Genomic DNA, 19117 nt, shown 5'->3' on the forward strand with positions numbered 1-19117 from the left:
TCTTGTGGTGAGCACTGAGGAAGTTTTGGACTTTGGAGATTTTTGGTTTGGGGTTTTGGTTTAGGGAAATCCAAACTTATACTTTGGAGGAAGGGAGTGGAAGACCTGAATTGAAAACTATTCCAAGTCCCAAATCTCACTTCTTTTACTGAAATTCAGCCACGTTTCTGAGTAAAAACTTCCAAGGATATTGCAAGCATCTATAAAATGTACAGATATGAAGATGTGGATATTTACAGTTTTTGAAAGTCTTCTCATTGTTTTTATACAGGAAATTATTTTTCCCAAATGTTTAGAAATTTCTCTATTCAGTGTTTCTGTTAATCACATACCTTTTCTTTACACTCAAATTCTGTCCGCTGTCACAACTGGTGCATCTTACCTCTGTTGGTCTTATTTCCCCCATCTTTTAATTCTCACTGTCACTGTGCTAGTTGAAATAACAGTTTTTCATTTTTTCTGGATGGTGTCACAGTAGTGTTTAATGTGCTTTCTCCCTTCTGATTTCTAAGAAAACAATTCTGTCTTCCTCCATTTATATATATTTGTTCCTTCTAGAAAAAAGAAGTTCAAATTTCCTTAATCTGGCATGAGATTTCTATTTTTGTATTTTCTAATTTCCTATTTGTTCTACTTCATTGCTATTTCAGGAAACATGAAGGAAGTTCATACATTTTTTATCATTTGTGTATGCTTCGATTCTGTGTCAGCTCTGGTATCTTATAAGTCACTTTTCTTCAGCACTGTGTATCTCATTAATTATCAAAAGACAGCAGTAGCCCTGATCTCTTTTTGTGCCAGAAAATAAAAATATATTAAAGGACAGAGCATGCAGCATAGATATTGGTAATCTCAGTTGACTTTCCTGACCTCCCTTGGATATTCTTGGTCTTTGCTGTACAGCTGTCTTTCCCTATTGCCTCCTTGTTCTTCCAAGAACACAGCAAAAGAATAATTCCACAGCTATGTTTCTACATTGATTGGGACTTGGAGTAAGAAGAAAAGTGGAGGGCTTCAGGAAGCTACATGCTATGTAAGTAAAACATTCTCAGTGAGTATTTAGCAAAGCAGAACATTTCATATATAAAGTGACTGGGATGGATTATAAGTAAGTCCAGAATTTTTTGCACAATATATCAGTTTCTGTACAATCATGAACAATATGGCAATATTAAAAGTGCTTATTTTCTCTGTGTGTATAAATAAATTCTGGTAGGTTACTTAACATTAATAAATTTTACAGAATTACTTCATCAATTTCTTTTATTTTTAAGAAATGTCACTATCGGTTTTATGGAAGAAGGAAAAATACTTGCTATATAAGGGAAAGGAAAATCTATTCATCAGAGTTAAAAGCCTTCAGAAACTTTGGTAGAATACTGTCAATTCTTCCATGGTTGAGTTTACATGACACTAATACACCTCCTATATTTTGTTTTGTTTCCAATTTCTTCATGTATGAACTGATTTTTTCCTTATAACCCCAATTCTTTTGGTGTATTGAAAAGGAAAATGAGTCCTAGACTGCCCCAAATTTAAGTTATTATTAGCAAGAAAGAAATTACAAATCAATAAATACTGGTGAGCATGTGGAGGAAATATTAGCGAGTCCAGTGTTGGTGGAAATGTAAACTAGAACAGCCATTGTGGAATACAGTAAGAAAATTCCTCAGAAAGCTGAAAATAGATCTACCATATGATCCAGTCATGTCACTCCTGGGAAAATATCCAAACAAAATGAAATCAGCATATGAAAGAGTTACCTGTATCCCACATTTATTGCAGTTCAATTTACAATAACTAAGATATGGAATCAGCCCAGATGCCCATCATTTGATGATTGCATAAAGAAAATGTGGTATGTGTATACTATGGAATATTACTCAGCAATAAAAAACTGAAACCCTGTCTTTCACAACTAAATGTATGCAACTAGAAACCATTATATTTTGTGAAATAAGACAGTCTCCAAAAGAAAAAAAATTATATGTTTTACCTGTTCTATGGTAACTAACAGGTGTTCTTTCTATGAAAAATTCACTACAGGTTTTGATTGAAAGATATAGAATACCTAAAGTCTTCAAAATTGTATGCTATTTTATGTACGATTTACACTCAAGTTTTCTGATACATAACTTTTTCTATGCTTTATAAAGCATATATTTACAATTACCCAAAAATGACATTCCTCTCCTGGTAACATAGTAAATTAACCTGAGGTTTATGATATCACAGGGGAAGCTTTTCACATCCCAATTGATAATGACATCACAATGGTTTTGACAATATCACAATGAATTATGACACAACAATGATAGTTTAGGACATATTGTGATATTGCTATTGATTATGAGACACAATGATAGGTTTCTGATGTCACAATGGTTTTCATGACAAAAGTTCATAGTGAGAATACAATGGTTGGCTTGTGAAATCACAATTTCATGTATATGTTATCACAATATTGGCATATGTCATCATAATGCTTTTGATGACATCACAATCGATTATACAATGATAATGGTTTATAACTTTACAACTGATTTTTACAAGTTTATGGCATGACAATAATTTTTATGACTTCACAGTTGGTCATGACATCACAATTTAGTTTATGATATGACAATTTTTGGTTTATAATATTGGTTTATGGTATCACAATGTTTTTCACTACATCACAATTTATTATGACATCACAATGGTGGTTTACCACATCAGAAGTTTTATATCACGATGTTAGCTTTATGATATAACAATGGTGAATTATCACATCCCAGTTGATTATGTAATCACAAGAACTTTTACATCATGATTTATTGTGACATGTCAATGGTAATGTCACAATTAATTATGACATGTCAATGGTAGCTTTATAATATCACAAAGTTTTTATGACATCACAATTGATCATAATATCACAATGGTAGCTTTATTTTGCCACAATATTTTAAGATTTGTATAACATCATAGTTTATGACACCACAATTTATATGAAATCAGAAGAGTAGGTTTATGACATCATAATGGTTTATGGCATTACAATTGATTATGATACTGCAAAATGGTTATTTATGACATCACAGTGTTTTTTGTGACTCCACAATTGATTATTACACCACAATGGTTGGTTTCTGATACAACAACAATGGTTTATCACTCCCAGTTGATTACATCATAACGAGTTTTTATGCCATCACCATGGACTATTGGGTGACAGTGAAAAAAGGTCTTTTTACCTCTCACCAGGTCCTGGGCAAGAATGGACACTCCAAATCACAACACCGCCGGAAGATGGGAGGGCACCCTGGGTGAGTTGGTCAACAGCCTTCCAGGTGATGGGTGTTAAGTGCCAGCACTTTGTGGAATGTGTAGCCGCAGCTTCCCCAGTTTCAAGTTTTGTGGGGAGTAAGTCTGCCCTGGGAGCCCTTTAGGCCACAGGGCCGGATGTCCACGGAAGGCATTCACGTAAGGTTCCGCTCAGTCCCACCCAGTTACAGGTCTGGTGGGGAGCAAGGGCAAGGGATGCAGGGCAGGAGGGGGCAGCCATGGCGGTGAAAGAATCATGTCAATTTTTGCAGTCTGACCATCCCTGGGGAAGGCCTCCATGGCTAGCATGTATTATGACATCACAATGGCAGTTTTATTATGTTACAATGGAAGCTAATGGCATCACAATGATGGTTTATGTCATCTCTAGTGATTATAACAACACAATGGCTAGCTAATCACAATTGTTTTATCACTTCAACATTGAGTATGATAGTTCAATATGGATTTATGACAACATGGTGGTATAACACCACATATGATTATGACATCACATTCTTGTTCATGATATCAAAACATTTTAGGACTTCAAAATCAATTATGGCAATGTAATGGTTGTTTAATGACAAAAATGGTACATTTATAGCATCAGGATTTGGGTATATGACAATTATTTTCATAACCTCACAATTATTACAACACTGTGATGATTTATGATATCACAACGTTCATGGCATCACAGTGTTCATGATATCACAAAGGTAGTTTATGAAATTACATTTGATCATGATACTTCATAATTGATTATGACATCAGAGCAGTTGGTTTATAAGTTACAATGGCTTTGTATGGAATATGATATCACATATAATAGTCTATGAAATAACAATAGTGGTTATGACATCACAATTCATTAGTATTTCAAAATGGTAGGTTTACCTCACAATGGTTCAGAATTGTTTATGACTCACAGCTATAGGTTTATGATATAATAATGGTGGCTTATAATATTTGAGTTGATTATGACATGATTTTTGTGACATCACCATTGATTATGACAAAATAATGGTAGCTTTGTAACATGACCATAGATTTTTATGTAAAATACTGGTTTATGACATCACAACAGATTTTATATCACAATTACTTACATGACAGTTCAATTGATTATGATGTCATAAAATTCAACTTCTGATATTACAATTGTTTTATAACTTCACAGTTGATTGTGACATTAAGTGGTAGGTTTAGTACATCACAATGGTGGATTATTAATTATAACATTACAAGGTTTACAAAATTACAATTAATTGTGACACAACATGGTAGCTTTATTACAGCATGATGGTTTTTATGGTTTCTATGACATCACAATTTATGATAACATCATAATGATATCCTATGACATAACAATTGATAATGAATTTGTCCCAGTTGATTAAGAAATCATGAGGTTTTTTTCAACAATCACAATTGATTATAACAATGGTAACTTTATGACATCACAATATATTTTCACTTCAAAATTCATTTTATGACATCAGAATTGAGTATAATATTAAAATAATGTCTATGCTAGTTTACATATGACATCACAGTAGTTGGTTTATGACATCATAATGGTGGTTCCATGGTCGTTTTATGACATCACAATTGATTATGGAAACTCAATGGTTGGTTTTTGATATCACAATAGAAGGCTTAAAACATCACAATGGCTTTTTACATCAAAATGGTGGCTTATGACATCATGATTGTGACATTACAATGGTAGGTTTATGAAATCAGAGTTGATTATGGTTGGGTTATGCTATAACATTGTGGGGTTACAGCATCCCAATATGGATTTATGACATCACCATGATTTTTGCGAATCACAATATTGATATTGACCTCATATCACAAAATTTATATTGACTTCACATGGGTATTTAATACATCACAATTGATTATGACATTACAGTAGATTTATGCTTGTAATGTCTTCAAAATAGTAACTCATTTTAAATTCATTTTGTGATGCTACAATTAGGATATCACAACAATATGTCTGATGGCACAATGATAGGTGTATGATGTCACAATGGATTTAGAACTTTACAATTAATCATGACATCATAACAGTTGGATTATTGTTTGTGTATGGCATCAAATATTGCTTTATGAAATCACAATGGCTTTATGAGATCACAATTTAAATCATTATGGTGGTTTATGACATCACTATCCATTGGAACATTGCCATGATGATTTATGATAAGACAGTGGTAGCATATGGCATTACAATCAATTATGACATCACAATCTTATGTGTATGAAGCCAGAAGTTTTGATGGCTTCACAATTTACTGTAACATAAATGGTAGGTTTCTGATAGTACAGTGTTTTTGCACATTATTGATGTGTTATAATGTACATTATTGTTTTATGATATCACAAGTTTTTTTTTTTTTTTTGACGGGCAGAGTGGATAGAGAGAAAGAGAGAAAGGTCTTCCTTGGCCATTGGTTCACCCTCCAATGGCCGCTGCGGCCGGCGCACTGCGGCCGGCCACTGCGCTGATCCGAAGGCAGAAGCCAGGTGCTTCTCCTGGTCTCCCATGCAGGTGCAGGGCCCAAGCACTTGGGCCATCCTCCACTGCACTCCCTGGCCACAGCAGAGAGCTGGCGTGGAAGAGGGGCAACCAGGACTAGAACCTGGTGTGCCGGCGCCGCTAGGTGGAGGATTAGCCTGTTGAGCCACGTCGTTGGCCAATGATATCACAAGTTTCTAAACTTGACTGATTATGGCATCACAATTGGATTATGATGTCAAAATGTTTTGTGATTTCATAAATGAGTATATTAATATGTTAGGTTTATGATGTGACAATGGTGGTTTACCACATCAGGACTGATTATATCACAAAGATTTTTATATTACAATTGATTACATAACAGTTGTAGCTTTATGACATTGCAATGGATTTTTATGACCCTGCACTAGGTTTTTGACTTATTATTTTTATGATTGCTCAATTCATTTTAAAATCATAACGCTGGTTCATTAAATCACAATTGATTAAGCAATGGTATTATGACATCAAATGCACTATGACATGATGATGGTAGTTTATTACATCATTATAAATGATATCACAATATGCATATGCATCACAATTTTAATAAGTTTATGATTGTTGCATCAAAATCGTACATATATAACAGAAATGGTGGATTGTGTGGCATAAATACTGGCTGTGACCTCACAATAATTGTTATAACATCAAAATTAAATATTATATCACAATCATAGATTTATGTCATCAAAAAGTTGGCATATGACATCGCAATTTAATTATTGTGATGAATTATTGAAGTCACAATCAATTATGACAATACTGCTTTATGACACCTCAGTTTATTATTACATCACAATGGTAGATTTATGATTTCACAATGGTTTTTATGATATAATTGATTATGACACATACAATGCCATATAACTTCACAGTGATTTTTATATCATCCTACACTTGGTTTATGACATCAAAATGGATGTCATATGGATTTTTGTCACAATATAGTTTATAGTTTTATGTCACAATGTTTATGGTATCACAGGAGTTGCTTATGACATCCCACTTCTTTATGACAACACAAGGTTTTTTGGACATAACACTGGTAGTTTGGGACCAGTGCTGCAGTGCAGCAAGTTATTCCACTTCCTGCAGTTCTGGCATCCCATATGGGCACTGGTTTGAGTCTTGGATGCTCCAGTTCCAATCCAGCTCCCTGCTATTGTGCAAGGAGAATCAGTGGATAATGGCTGAATTCCTTGGGCCCCTGCAACCACATGAGAGACCTGAAAGAGTTTCCTGGCTTCTGGCTTTAGCCTGGCATAGACCCAGTTTTTGTGGCCATTTGGGGAGAGAACCAGTAGATGAAGGATTTCTCTTTCTCTGTCGCTCTAACTCCGCCTTTCAAATAAATAAGTAAATAAATAAACCTTTTCAAATGGTAGGTTATGACACACAATTTTATTTTGCCATCACAATTGATTTTGACCTCTCAATGGATTTGTGATGTCACAATTCATTATAACATCATAATGGCTATTTTAGGACAGCAAAATGGAGTTCTGTATCACAGTTGATCATGATATCAGAATGACTGATTTATGTTGACACAATAGGGTGACTCCATAATTTATTATGACAGCACAATGGTTAACTTATGACATTATTATGGTACTTTCATGGCATCAGAGTATTGGTATAGGACATGATTTTTTCATATAATAATTGATTTTGCATCATAATAGTGGTTTATGAATTCACAATCAATTATTTCATTATAGTTGTGGTTCATGATCTCACAGAGGTTTTTATGCGTTTACAATTGATTATGACATCACATAACAATGCTGTTTTATCCCATCCCCATAGATTATGACATCACAAGGCTTTTTACCAGATCACAATTATTATAGGATGATATAGGTCTATAAAAGCACGGTATCTTATTATATCATCACAATATTATTTAAAATGCATTATGGCAACACAATAATTGGTTTATAACATCAAAATGTGTATTAATGACATCACAATATTGGAATATGATTATCACTATAGCTTTTATGATCTCATGATGATTATAACTTCATAGCAGTAGCTTATAACATCAGAGCTGATTATAACATCACAATGGTCATTTATGATGTTCAAGGTCACTAGCAATCAGGGAAATGCAAATCAAAACCACAATGAGGTTTCACCTCACCCCGGTGAGAATGGCTCACATACAGAAATCTACCAACAACAGATGCTGGCGAGGATGTGGGGAAAAAGGGACACTAACCCACTGTTGGTGGGAATGCAAACTGGTCAAGCCACTATGGAAGTCAGTCTGGAGATTCCTCAAACCTGAAGATAACCCTACCGTTCGACCCAGCCATCCCACTCCTTGGAATTTACCCAAAGGAGTTTAAATTGGCAAACAAAAAAGCGGTCTGCACCCTAATGTTTATCGCAGCACAATTCACAATAGCCAAGACCTGGAACCAACCTAAATGACCATCAACGGTAGACTGGATAAAGAAATTATGGGATATATATTCTTTAGAATACTATACCGCAGTAAGAAACAATGAAATCCAGTCATTTGCAACAAAATGGAGGAATCTGGAACACATCATGCTGAGTGAAGTAAGCCAGTCCCAAAGGGACAAATACCATATGTTCTCCCTGATCGGTGACAACTGACTGAACACCAAAAAGGAAACCTGTTGAAGTGAAATCGACACTATGAGAAACGGTGACTTGATCAGCATGGCCCTGACTGTGAATGAACAACTTAAAACATTATCCCTCTTAGTAGTTTTTTTTTTGTCTGCTCTACTTAATAATACTGGTTTAATTCTGTAATTAATACACAGTTATTCTTAAGTGTTGAAATTTAACTGAAATGTGATCCCTGTTAAACATAAGAGTGGGAATAAGAGAGGGAAGAGATGTACAATTTGGGACATGCTCAGGCTGACTTGCCCCAAATGGTAGAGTTAGAAACATACCAGGGGACTCCAATTCAATCCCATCAAGGTGGCATGTACCAATGCCATCTCACTAGTCCAAGTGATCAATTTCAGTTCACAATTGATCATAATGAAAGGACTAAGAGTCAAAGGGAGCACATAAACAAGTCTAGTAGCTGCTAATACTAACCGATAGAATAAATAAAGGGGAGAGTGATCCAACATGGGAAGTGAGATACTCAGCAGACTCATAGAATGGCGGATGTCCTAAACAGAACTCTGGCCTCAGAATCAGCCCTAAAGGCATTCAGATCTGGCTGAAAAGCCCATGAGAGTATTTCAGGCATGGAAAGCCAAAACTCTCAGGAAAAAAAAAAAAAACCCTAAATGAAAGATCTCTGTGAGTGAGATCCAAGTGGAAAGAACAGGTCATCAAAGAAGGAGGTACCATTCTCTGAAGGGAGGAGAGAACTTCCACTTTAATATGACCTTGTCTAAACAAGATAAGAGTCGGAGAACTCAAGGGGCTTCCATAGCCTTGGAAACTCATGAATGGAGCATGGGGAGATTACTGATGCCATAGACAGGAGTGTCAATTGGTAAAGTCAACAACAGGAGTCACTGTGCACTTACTCCTCATGTAGGATCTCTGTCCTTAATGTGCTGTACATTGAGACTTAATGCTATAACGAGTACTGAAACAGTATATTTCACTTTGTGTTTCTATGGGGGTGCAAACTGTTGAAAGCTTTACTTAATGTATACTAAACTCATCTTCTGTAAAAAAAAAAAAAGAAGAAGAAATTATCAATTCCCAACTTGACTCTCACTGGGATTAAACATGACAATAGGTCTGATCTGATTTCAGCATCATTTAAAAAATCATCTATTATTTTTCACTTTATGTTTCTGTGTGGGAGCAAACTGTTGAAATCTTTACTTAATGTATGCTAAACTGATCTTCTGTATATAAAGAGAATCGAAAATGAATCTTGATGTGAATGGAAGGGGAGAGGGAGTGGGAGAGGGGAGGGTTGCGGGTGGGAGGGACGTTATGGGGGGGAAGCCATTGTAATCCATAAGCTGTACTTTGGAAATTTATATTCATTAAATAAAAGTTAAAAAACATACTTAGATTATATCTTATGTCGAGGAATGTTCCTTTTATACCCAATTTGCATAAGATTTTCATCATAAAAGAGTGTGTTTTTTAATTTTTTTGACAGGCAGAGTGGACAGTGAGAGAGAGACAGAGAGAAAGGTCTTCCTTTTCCATTGGTTCACCCTCCAATGGCCACTCCTGGTACCTGGTGAGCGACATTGCTGGGGAATCAACTTACACTGAAGACAGCACAGATCCATTGTGTGGTCCTTGGAACAGAGCTGATGAATATTATACCCACTGGGGCTAGCACTCAGGCACTGTTCTCCTTTGAGGAGAAGAGCTCAGCTTAACAGATTATACTTCCCTTCTAATTGAAAACAAAAGAGAGAGAAGATTTACCAAACCAAACCTGGGTTTGTCACCGTAGGCATACCCTTAACCAGAATAAATGACAGAGCCTGCTGGCCAGAAGACAAAGTACAGCAAAGTACACGTCAAACCAAAAGCAAGAAGTAGAAATTAGAACACTAAATAACACCATTGGGAATCTACAGGATACTAAAAAAATTCAATTTCTAAGATTTCCTGAAGGCATGGAGAGAGAGAAACCATTAGAAGGCATTTTTTAGGGAAATACTAACATAAAACTTTGAGGGTTTAGAGAAAGAAAGGGACATCCAAGTACTAGAAGCACACAGAACTCCCAATAGCCATCACCAGAAAAGAGCCTCACCATGACACATTGTAAACAAATTCAACATAGTGAAATATAAAGAGAAGATTCTAAAATGTGCAGGAGAAACTCCAGATTACATTCAGAGGATCTCCAGTTAGACTTAAGCAGACTTTAAAAAAAAAAACTTTTAATTAATAAATATAAATTTCCAAAGTACATAGGTTTTCAAAGTTCATAGCTCTTCAGAATCTTCTAGGCCCTAATGTTATTATATTAAATGAAAGGAAGTCTATACTTACCCTTGTGAATATTTACAGAACAAAAAATAAAACTATCAGATTTTTTTGAAACAGTCCAAAATGTACTTCTATGTGCCCATATTTTTCCTATAAATTTAATGACTGAAACTATGGAATAATACACAGTGGTATAATTTTTCCTTTGTTTTTGTTTTTTTTTAACTTCAATAAATAAAAATTTCCAAATTACAACATTTGTACTATAGTGGCTTTCTCCCCATAACCTCCCTCCCAGGCAAAACCATCCCATCTCCCACTTCCTCTCCCATCCCATTCTTCATCAAGATTCATTTTTAATTATCTCTTTATACAGAGATCAACTTAGTATATACTAAGTAAAGATTTCAACAGACTGCACCCAAACAGACAAACAAAGAATAATATTTGAGTAGTAGTCTTACCATTAATTCACATAGTACAACACATTAAGGACAGAGAACCTACATGGAATAAGTGTACAGTGACTCCTCTTACTGATTTAACAATTGACACTCTTATTTATGACATCAGTAATCACCAAAGGCTCTTGTCATGAGCTGCCAAGGCTATGGAAGTCTTTGAGTTCACAAACTCTGATTTTATTTACACATGGTCATAATCAAAGTGGAAGTTCTTTCCTCCCTTCAGAGAAAGGTACCTCCCCTCTTTGATGGACCATATTTTCCTCTGGGATCTCTCAGAGATCTTTCATTTAGGTCATTTATTTTTGCCACAGTGTCTTGGTCTCCCATTGCCTGAGATACTCTCATGGGCTCTTTGCTGGATCTTAATGCCTTAAGAGCTGATTCTGAAGCCAGAGTGCTGTTTAGAGCATCTGCCATTTTATGAGTCTGTGTGTATCCTGCTTCCCATGTTGGATCGTTCTCTCCTTTATAATTTTATCAGTTAGTATTAGCAGACTCTAGTCTTGTTTATGTGATGCCTTTGGCAATTAGTCCTATCTTTATGATCAATTATGAAATTAAACTGATCACTTTGACTAGTAAGATGGCATTGGTACATGCCACCTTATTGAAATGGATTTGGAATCCCATGGCACATTTCTAGCTCTACCCCTAGGGTAGAGCTACCTAAGAATAATTGTGTGTTAATTAAAGAGTTCAACCAGTGTTGTTAAGTAGAACAAAAAAACCCAAAAGGAATAAAATAATAAGTTGTTCCTTGACAATCAGGACAAAGGCTGATCAAGTCATTGTTTCTCATAGTGTCCATTTCACTTCAACAGCTTTCCTTTTAGGTACTCAGTTATTGTCACAGATCAGGGAGAACATATCGTATTTGTCCCTTTGTGACTGCCATATTGCACTCAGCATGATGTTTTCCAGATTCCTCCATTTTATTGCAAATGGCTGGATTTCTTTCTTTTTTTTTTTACTGCTGTGTAGTATTCTATAGAGTACATATCCCATTTTCAAAACTTATGAGATACAACAAAAGCAGTGTTAAAAGGAAAATTTATAGCAGTAGGTGCCTACATCAAGAAATTGGATCTGGCTGAAAAGCCCATGAGAGTATTTCAGGCATGGAAAGCCAAAACACTCTGGCAAAAAAAAAAAAAAAACCTGAATGAAAGATCTCTGTGAGTGAGATCCCAGTGGAAAGAACAGGTCATCAAAGAAGAAGGTACCTTTCTCTGAAGGGAGGAGAGAACCTCCACTTTGACTATGACCTTGTCTAAACAAGATAAGAGTCGGAGAACTCAAGGGGCTTCCATAGCCTTGGAAACTCATGAATGGAGCATAGGTAGATTACTGAGGCCATAAACAGGAGTGTCAATTTGTAAAGTCAACAACAGGAGTCACTGTGCACTTACTCCTCATGTAGGATCTCTGTCCTTAATGTGCTGTACATTGAGACTTAATGCTATAACGAGTACTGAAACAGTATATTTCACTTTGTGTTTCTATGGGGGTGCAAACTGTTGAAAGCTTTACTTAATGTATACTAAACTCATCTTCTGTAAAAAAAAAAAAAAGAAATTATCAATTCCCAACTTGATTCTCACTGGGATTAAACATGACAATAGGTCTGATATGATTTCAGCATCATTTAAAAATCATCTATTATTTTTCACTTTATGTTTCTGTGTGGGAGCAAACTGTTGAAATCTTTACTTAATGTATGCTAAACTGATCTTCTGTATATAAAGAGAATCGAAAATGAATCTTGATGTGAATGGAAGGGGAGAGGGAGTGGGAGAGGGGAGGGTTGCGGGTGGGAGGGACGTTATGGGGGGAAGCCATTGTAATCCATAAGCTGTACTTTGGAAATTTATATTCATTAAATAAAAGTTAAAAAAAAAAAGAAATTGGAAAGGCACCAAAAATTGAGCTATCACTGCATCTCAAGGATCTAGAAAAACTAAATCAAACCAAACACCAAATGAGTTTGAGAAGAGAAATTATTCAAAATTGAATCCAAAAAATACAAAAGATCAGCAAAATGAAGAGCTGGTTTTTTGAAAACATAAACAAAATTGACACACCATTGGCCCAACTAATTAACAAAAGGAGAGAAAAGACCCAAATCAATAAAATCTGATATGTAAAAGGGAATGTAACAACAGACACCACAGAAATAAAAAGAGTCATCAGAAATTACTACAAAGAATTGTATGCCAACAAACTGGGAAAACTACCAGAAATGGATAGATTCCTGGACAAATAAAACCTACCTAAATTGAACCATGAAAACATAGAAAACCTAAACAGACCCATAACTGAGTCAGAAATTGAATCAGTAATAAAGGTCCTTCCAAGAAAGAAAAGCCCAGGACCGATGGATACACAGCTGAATTCTACCATACATTTGAAGAAAAGCTAACTCCAATTCTTCTCAAAATATTCAAAACAAGTGAAAGAGAGAGAATCCTCCCAAATTCTTCCTCTGAAGCCAGCATCACCTTAATTCCTAAACCTGAAAAAGATGCAACAGAAAAGAGAATTCCAGACCACTTTCTCCGATGAACATAGGTGCTAAAATCCTCAATAAAATTCTGTCCAATAGAATTCAACAACACATCAGAAAGATCATCCCCCCAGACCAAGTGGGATTTATCCCTGGTATGCAGGGTTGGTTCAACATTTGCAAATCTATCAATGCGATACACCACATTAACAAACTGCAGGAGAAAACCCATATGATTATCTCCATAGATGCAGAGAAAGCACTTGCTAAAATACAACACCCTTTTATGATGAAAACTCATAGAAAATTGGGTATAGAAGGAATAATCCTCAACACAATCAAGGCAGTTTATGACAATCCCATGGGCAGCATCAAAACAAATGGGAAAAGTTGGAAGCATTCCCATTGAGATCCAGTAACAGATAGGGAGGCCCATTTTCAACATGGCTATTCAATATAATACTGGAAGTTTTAGCCAGAGCCAAGAAAAAGAAATCAAGAGGATACAAATTTGGAAGGAAGAAGTCAAACTAGCCCTATTTGCAGCTGACATAGTTCTATACATAGGGGATCCAAAAGCCTCCACCAGAAGGCTATTGTAATTTTTAGAAGAGCATGGTAAAGTAGCAGGATATAAAGTCAATACCAAAAAATCAATAGGCTCTGTATACACAGATAATGCCATAGCTGAGAAGAACTTCTAAGATAAATCCATTCACAATAGCTACATACAGAATCTAGCTCTCTGCTAATGGCCTGGGAAAACAGTGGAAGATGCGCAAGTGCTTGGGTTTCTGCACAAGCATGGGGGACCTGGAGAAAGCATCTGGCTCCCGTCTTCATATCAGCCTGACTCTGGCTCCTTATGTCCATTTGGGGAGTAACCCAGCAGATGGATGTTACTCCCTCCCTCTTTCTGTCTCTCTCTGTCTCTCTCTCTCTGTCTGCCTCTGCTTCTCAGTAGTTCCTACTTTAAAAAAAATAAATCTTTGGGAAAAAAAGAAATATAAAATATTCCTAACACATCTATGTTTCCCAGATGTAGCAAGGTAGAAATAAGCAAAGAATATTTTCAAATTTCTTTTGGAAACAGCATTACATTGTTGATGATACAAGTTGACCCCACCAGAACTAAATATGAATTAAGTATAAGCCTCACTTTCATAAACAGATATATATATATCCTTAATATTCATATAATAGATTAAATCACATATAAATATAAAAATATAATTAATAGCAAGTGAAATGCAAGAAAAAATGCAAGAGGTGGTTAACATTTTTAAACAATCTATGGAAATTTTCCAGGTAAGTAAAAAATTCAAGAAGAAAATCATATGACCATTTAGATTGAATGTTGAAAAGTGTTTGAGGGGGGAGGGAGAGGGAAAGGGGAGGGCTGGGGATGGGAGGGAAGTTATGGTGTGGGGAAGCCATTGTAATCCAGAAGCTGTTCTTTGGAAATTTATATTCATTAAATAAAAGTTAAAAAAAGAGATTTAAAAAAACTGATAGCAGTATATTTAAAAGGAAGTGGCTTCCTTATTCTGATCAGGATTGTTTAAAAAGGATCCTGCAACAAACAACAGAATACATACAGGATCATTGACAGCTTTTTCCCTGCCTGGAAGTAAGTCTTGTCCAGGCCACATCCACTATCTTCAACTTCTTATTGTAGCAGTAGTAGGGGAAGGGAGAGCAAAAAGAAAAAGAATGGTGTAAAGATTTCTAAGCAATAAAATGTCAATATATTGGAGATATTCAGAGAGAAGCAACACAATCTAAAAACAAATACAACTGATAATGAATTTAACCAGATTACTGGAAGGATCAATATTTTTAAAATCCACTAGATATACCATGAACCAGCAAAAAACAATAGAAAATACTAAGGGTCAATAGGCAGAGCAGAAAACAAATACTGACAGAAGAAAAGGGAATAAAAGGATTGAATCATGCGATGTCTTTCAGCATTCTTCAAATCAATATTAAAAAGTAACACAAAAGACCCAACATATATTGTATATGTCCAATGGAATGCTATTCACTTCTACTATTTCTGACAACATGGATAAGCCTTGAGAATATTATGTAACATGAAATAAGCCAGGCACAGAAAGACAAATACTGCATGATCTCACTCATTAAATGGTGTCTGAAACAATCTTGTAGACATAGAGAACAGAATAATGGTCCCCAGAGGCTGGGGTTGGGATGGGGTGGAGAGAAGTTGGTTAATGTACAAAAGTAATTTAGAGGGGAGGAATACATACTGGTGTTTCACTGAACACTTGGATGACTGTAGTGAGCCTTCAGAAATGCATGGAGAATGTGTATTATGAAAAAGTAGATTTAGATTTCAAAATACTTTTGCATGAATATCAACTTACCTTTTAAATTACATTTTCCACAACTTTGTTGAAAATCATGCGCTAATTTTCAATACAAAGAAAATGAAGCCCAGAGGCAGACGCACAGAACTGTGACTCACTGAAGCAGTTACTGCACCGAGAGCTCCAGCAGGGATCCATCAGGGAGGACAGGACCACAGGAGGGACCCGGCAGGTGCAGGAGCAGAGGGGAGAGGCCTCCCGCCTGGGGAGGTGGAGTCCGACCTGCACCCAGGCCTCGCCTCCTGCTCTCCCACCCAGCACAACCTGAAGTCAGGGGCCCATTGCCGTGGAGGATGTTGATGGGCTGCGTACTTTGTGAGGTTGTGTGCACTCATGGCCATGCACGCTGTCCAATCAGGCACGACGACGTCCACGTCACGTCATCACGCGGGGTCTTGACGTCACAGTCATCTTACAGTTCTGGGCAGGAGCGAGGTGCTAGGAGACGGCTCTGCAGGCAGGAGGCTCCCGAAGCAAGTCAGGCTGCGTGGCCTCCACCTTCATCACCGGGGGACGCTGGACACCTGGAGCTGAAAACCGCGACGTGGTGAGTGTGTGCGCCCAGGTGTCGGGAGAGGCGTAAAGCAGCCGTGGAAGCTGCTGAGAAGATGGCAGGACGCGGGCCTCCCAGAGCTCGTCTCCGAATCTGTGGCGCCATATTGCCGCTGGCCCAGCGCTTCCCTTGGTCCCCTCAGACCCGGGGGTCGGGGTCTGGACTGGCACCCGGGACCCCCGACACCCTGCCCCTTCCCTGCTCTCAGCGACTTCTCGGCCCAGAGCCTTCCCCGGGCAGCTGTGTGGGAGCAGCCCCACGTCTCCCCGACTGTGCAGTGGGCACGGGGTGGTCATTAGGGAGAATGTGGGCTCCGTGTGTGGGGTGCGTGTGGGACGGGAGCTGTAGTTTGTGCGGCCCTGGGCTCCTCCGTCCTTTCTTGCCGGGACCTGATTCTCCCCAGTTTTCTAAATATGTGGGCAGCAGGATCTTCCAGGATGCTGGCTTCTCAGCACAGCTGTTTCTAGGGGTCTCTCCATTTTCTGTTTCCAATAACATAGTCACCTAGAGTGGGTAAGGCTAAAACAAATATTCTGTTTCACTTGGGGATTTTGTTCAGGTTTTAGAGGTCACAAGTGCCCTGTAATTTGACACTTGGTTATCATCTTAGTTTACACTGTCCCTTGATAGCCTGCATTTGTACTTTCAATATAGGAATTTTGTCTGCTCAGAATTATGAGTATTTTAAAAATTATTCTGTTCCATAAAAACCTTCCCAACCTAAAGATATGTCTACTGACTTACTTTGAATTTTTATTTTGATATGAGAGCCTAGTTCTTTTTGTTTGTTTTAATTTTTCAAGATTGTTGGATATGAGTGACAAAACTTGGGTATATTCAAGGCATGCAACATGTTTTGATATATGAGGAAAATTTGAAAAATTATGGAAAACTTATTCACATTTTTTTTTTGGAAATATCTACAATCCTGTATTAGGAAACTTGTGCAGGTTAACTTGTTGACCTGGCTCAAAACAGCATTGCTAACAAGATCAGGGTAGAGATGCTCAATCAACAAAGACTGTCTCTGTAAAAAAGAATATTTAAAAATCCCTCTTCTTAAGCATATTTGTTAAAAAATCTCCAGTATTGCAGAAAAATATCACAAAGTGATTTCAGTCCATGAAAATAACAGCACATGGCATATATATATATATGATATATGTATATATAATATATAAAATAAAATACATATTTGTAATATTGAGAAAAGATGATAAAAGTGTAATTGGGAAGATATATCCAACCATGAATTGGACAACTCACTGTGGTACATTGATCAATTATCCTTAAAATTAATCTATAAATTTAAAACCTGCTATCCCAAATTGAAGAGTGTTTGTGAAGTATATAACAAGACAGACATAATGGCCACATGAAAAAAAAATTTGCAACATTAGCCTCAAGAATATTTCTAAATTTAGCATTCAAAGAAAAACAGTGCAACCTATCAAAACATACAACATTCACCATATTAAAAATATGAAGCTTCTTCAAGAAGGAAAAGATGTCATTGAAACGTATTCAGTGTTCAAATAGAATGTTTTATGTGAGGATTTCGTGTGTTTTAAAAATTAGCAAAATAATTGGAAAGTCCCAGTGGAAAGGAGGAGAAAAGGGCAAGTGCAATTAAGCATAAGTAGCAGGCAAATTGAAGTCCTAATCAGAGGAACACAAAAATCTAAAGGAAATGGAGTACTGATAAATACAGGTACAGGTTTGAGTGTGTCTCCAACAGCTTTAGAGGAAGAAATGCCATTTGTACCTTGAAATAAATGCCATATTGCAATATATGAGTGTGAAAATAGTGTAGCTTTGTCTTCAGGCCCAGTATTTTAGCAAATAGACAAGTTATATGTTAAGGCTTATTCTTTTTCAAATGTGCTTTATTCTAGAACACATGCAGTGAATTTCTAACTTCCTTTACCAAAATAAGGTAGCACTTATGGAGAAAATGTAGCCCAGTAGCCCTGCAGTGGAGGCCAAGATGGAAATACCTGCAGAGTCAGCCTGACATTTCCATTGGTCCTGTGATGCACAGGCAGGAAAGTGACTCCATAAATGCAAGATGCCACCATGCAGAATGTTAGGAACTTGGTTTCATTAAATTTAACAAGGAGGTCACTGGGAACACAGGCCATTGTCACTTCTTCCAATGTACATAAGCGGGGCCCTGGGTCAGCTGTGGAGAATAGATGAGACTTGAGTCTCAGGCACTCTCATATGAGATGAGGTCATCCCAAATGCTGGGTAAATCCCACTGTACCACAGCACTGCCCAGGCATCCTTACTCTAACTTGGTAAGAGCTGCTATGATCTTTGTTATGTTTGCTGAAATTTTTTCTTTTACATTTTTAATAGAAATGTAATGATCTACTTTTCAGCCACTTCACCTGTATTTAC

General features: G+C 36.7%; 1 protein-coding gene and 1 long non-coding RNA gene across 2 annotated transcripts in view; one reads left to right on the top strand and one right to left on the bottom strand.

Moving 5' to 3' along the window:
* The window catches only part of LOC127487055 (uncharacterized), a 66051-nt gene extending 61666 nt beyond the window's left edge, over positions 1–4385 (top strand). Inside the window, exons 2-3 of the long non-coding RNA XR_011385063.1 lie at positions 904–1033; positions 3247–4385. This is a non-coding gene — a long non-coding RNA (uncharacterized lncRNA). The remainder of the gene's footprint in view (positions 1–903; positions 1034–3246) is intronic.
* The window catches only part of LOC127489508 (uncharacterized), a 708234-nt gene that overhangs the window by 118488 nt on the left and 570629 nt on the right, over positions 1–19117 (bottom strand). The gene's annotated exons all lie outside the window — the stretch shown is intronic.

This window comes from Oryctolagus cuniculus, chromosome 20 (assembly GCF_964237555.1).
Source record: "Oryctolagus cuniculus chromosome 20, mOryCun1.1, whole genome shotgun sequence".
NCBI classification, from domain to species: domain Eukaryota; kingdom Metazoa; phylum Chordata; class Mammalia; order Lagomorpha; family Leporidae; genus Oryctolagus; species Oryctolagus cuniculus.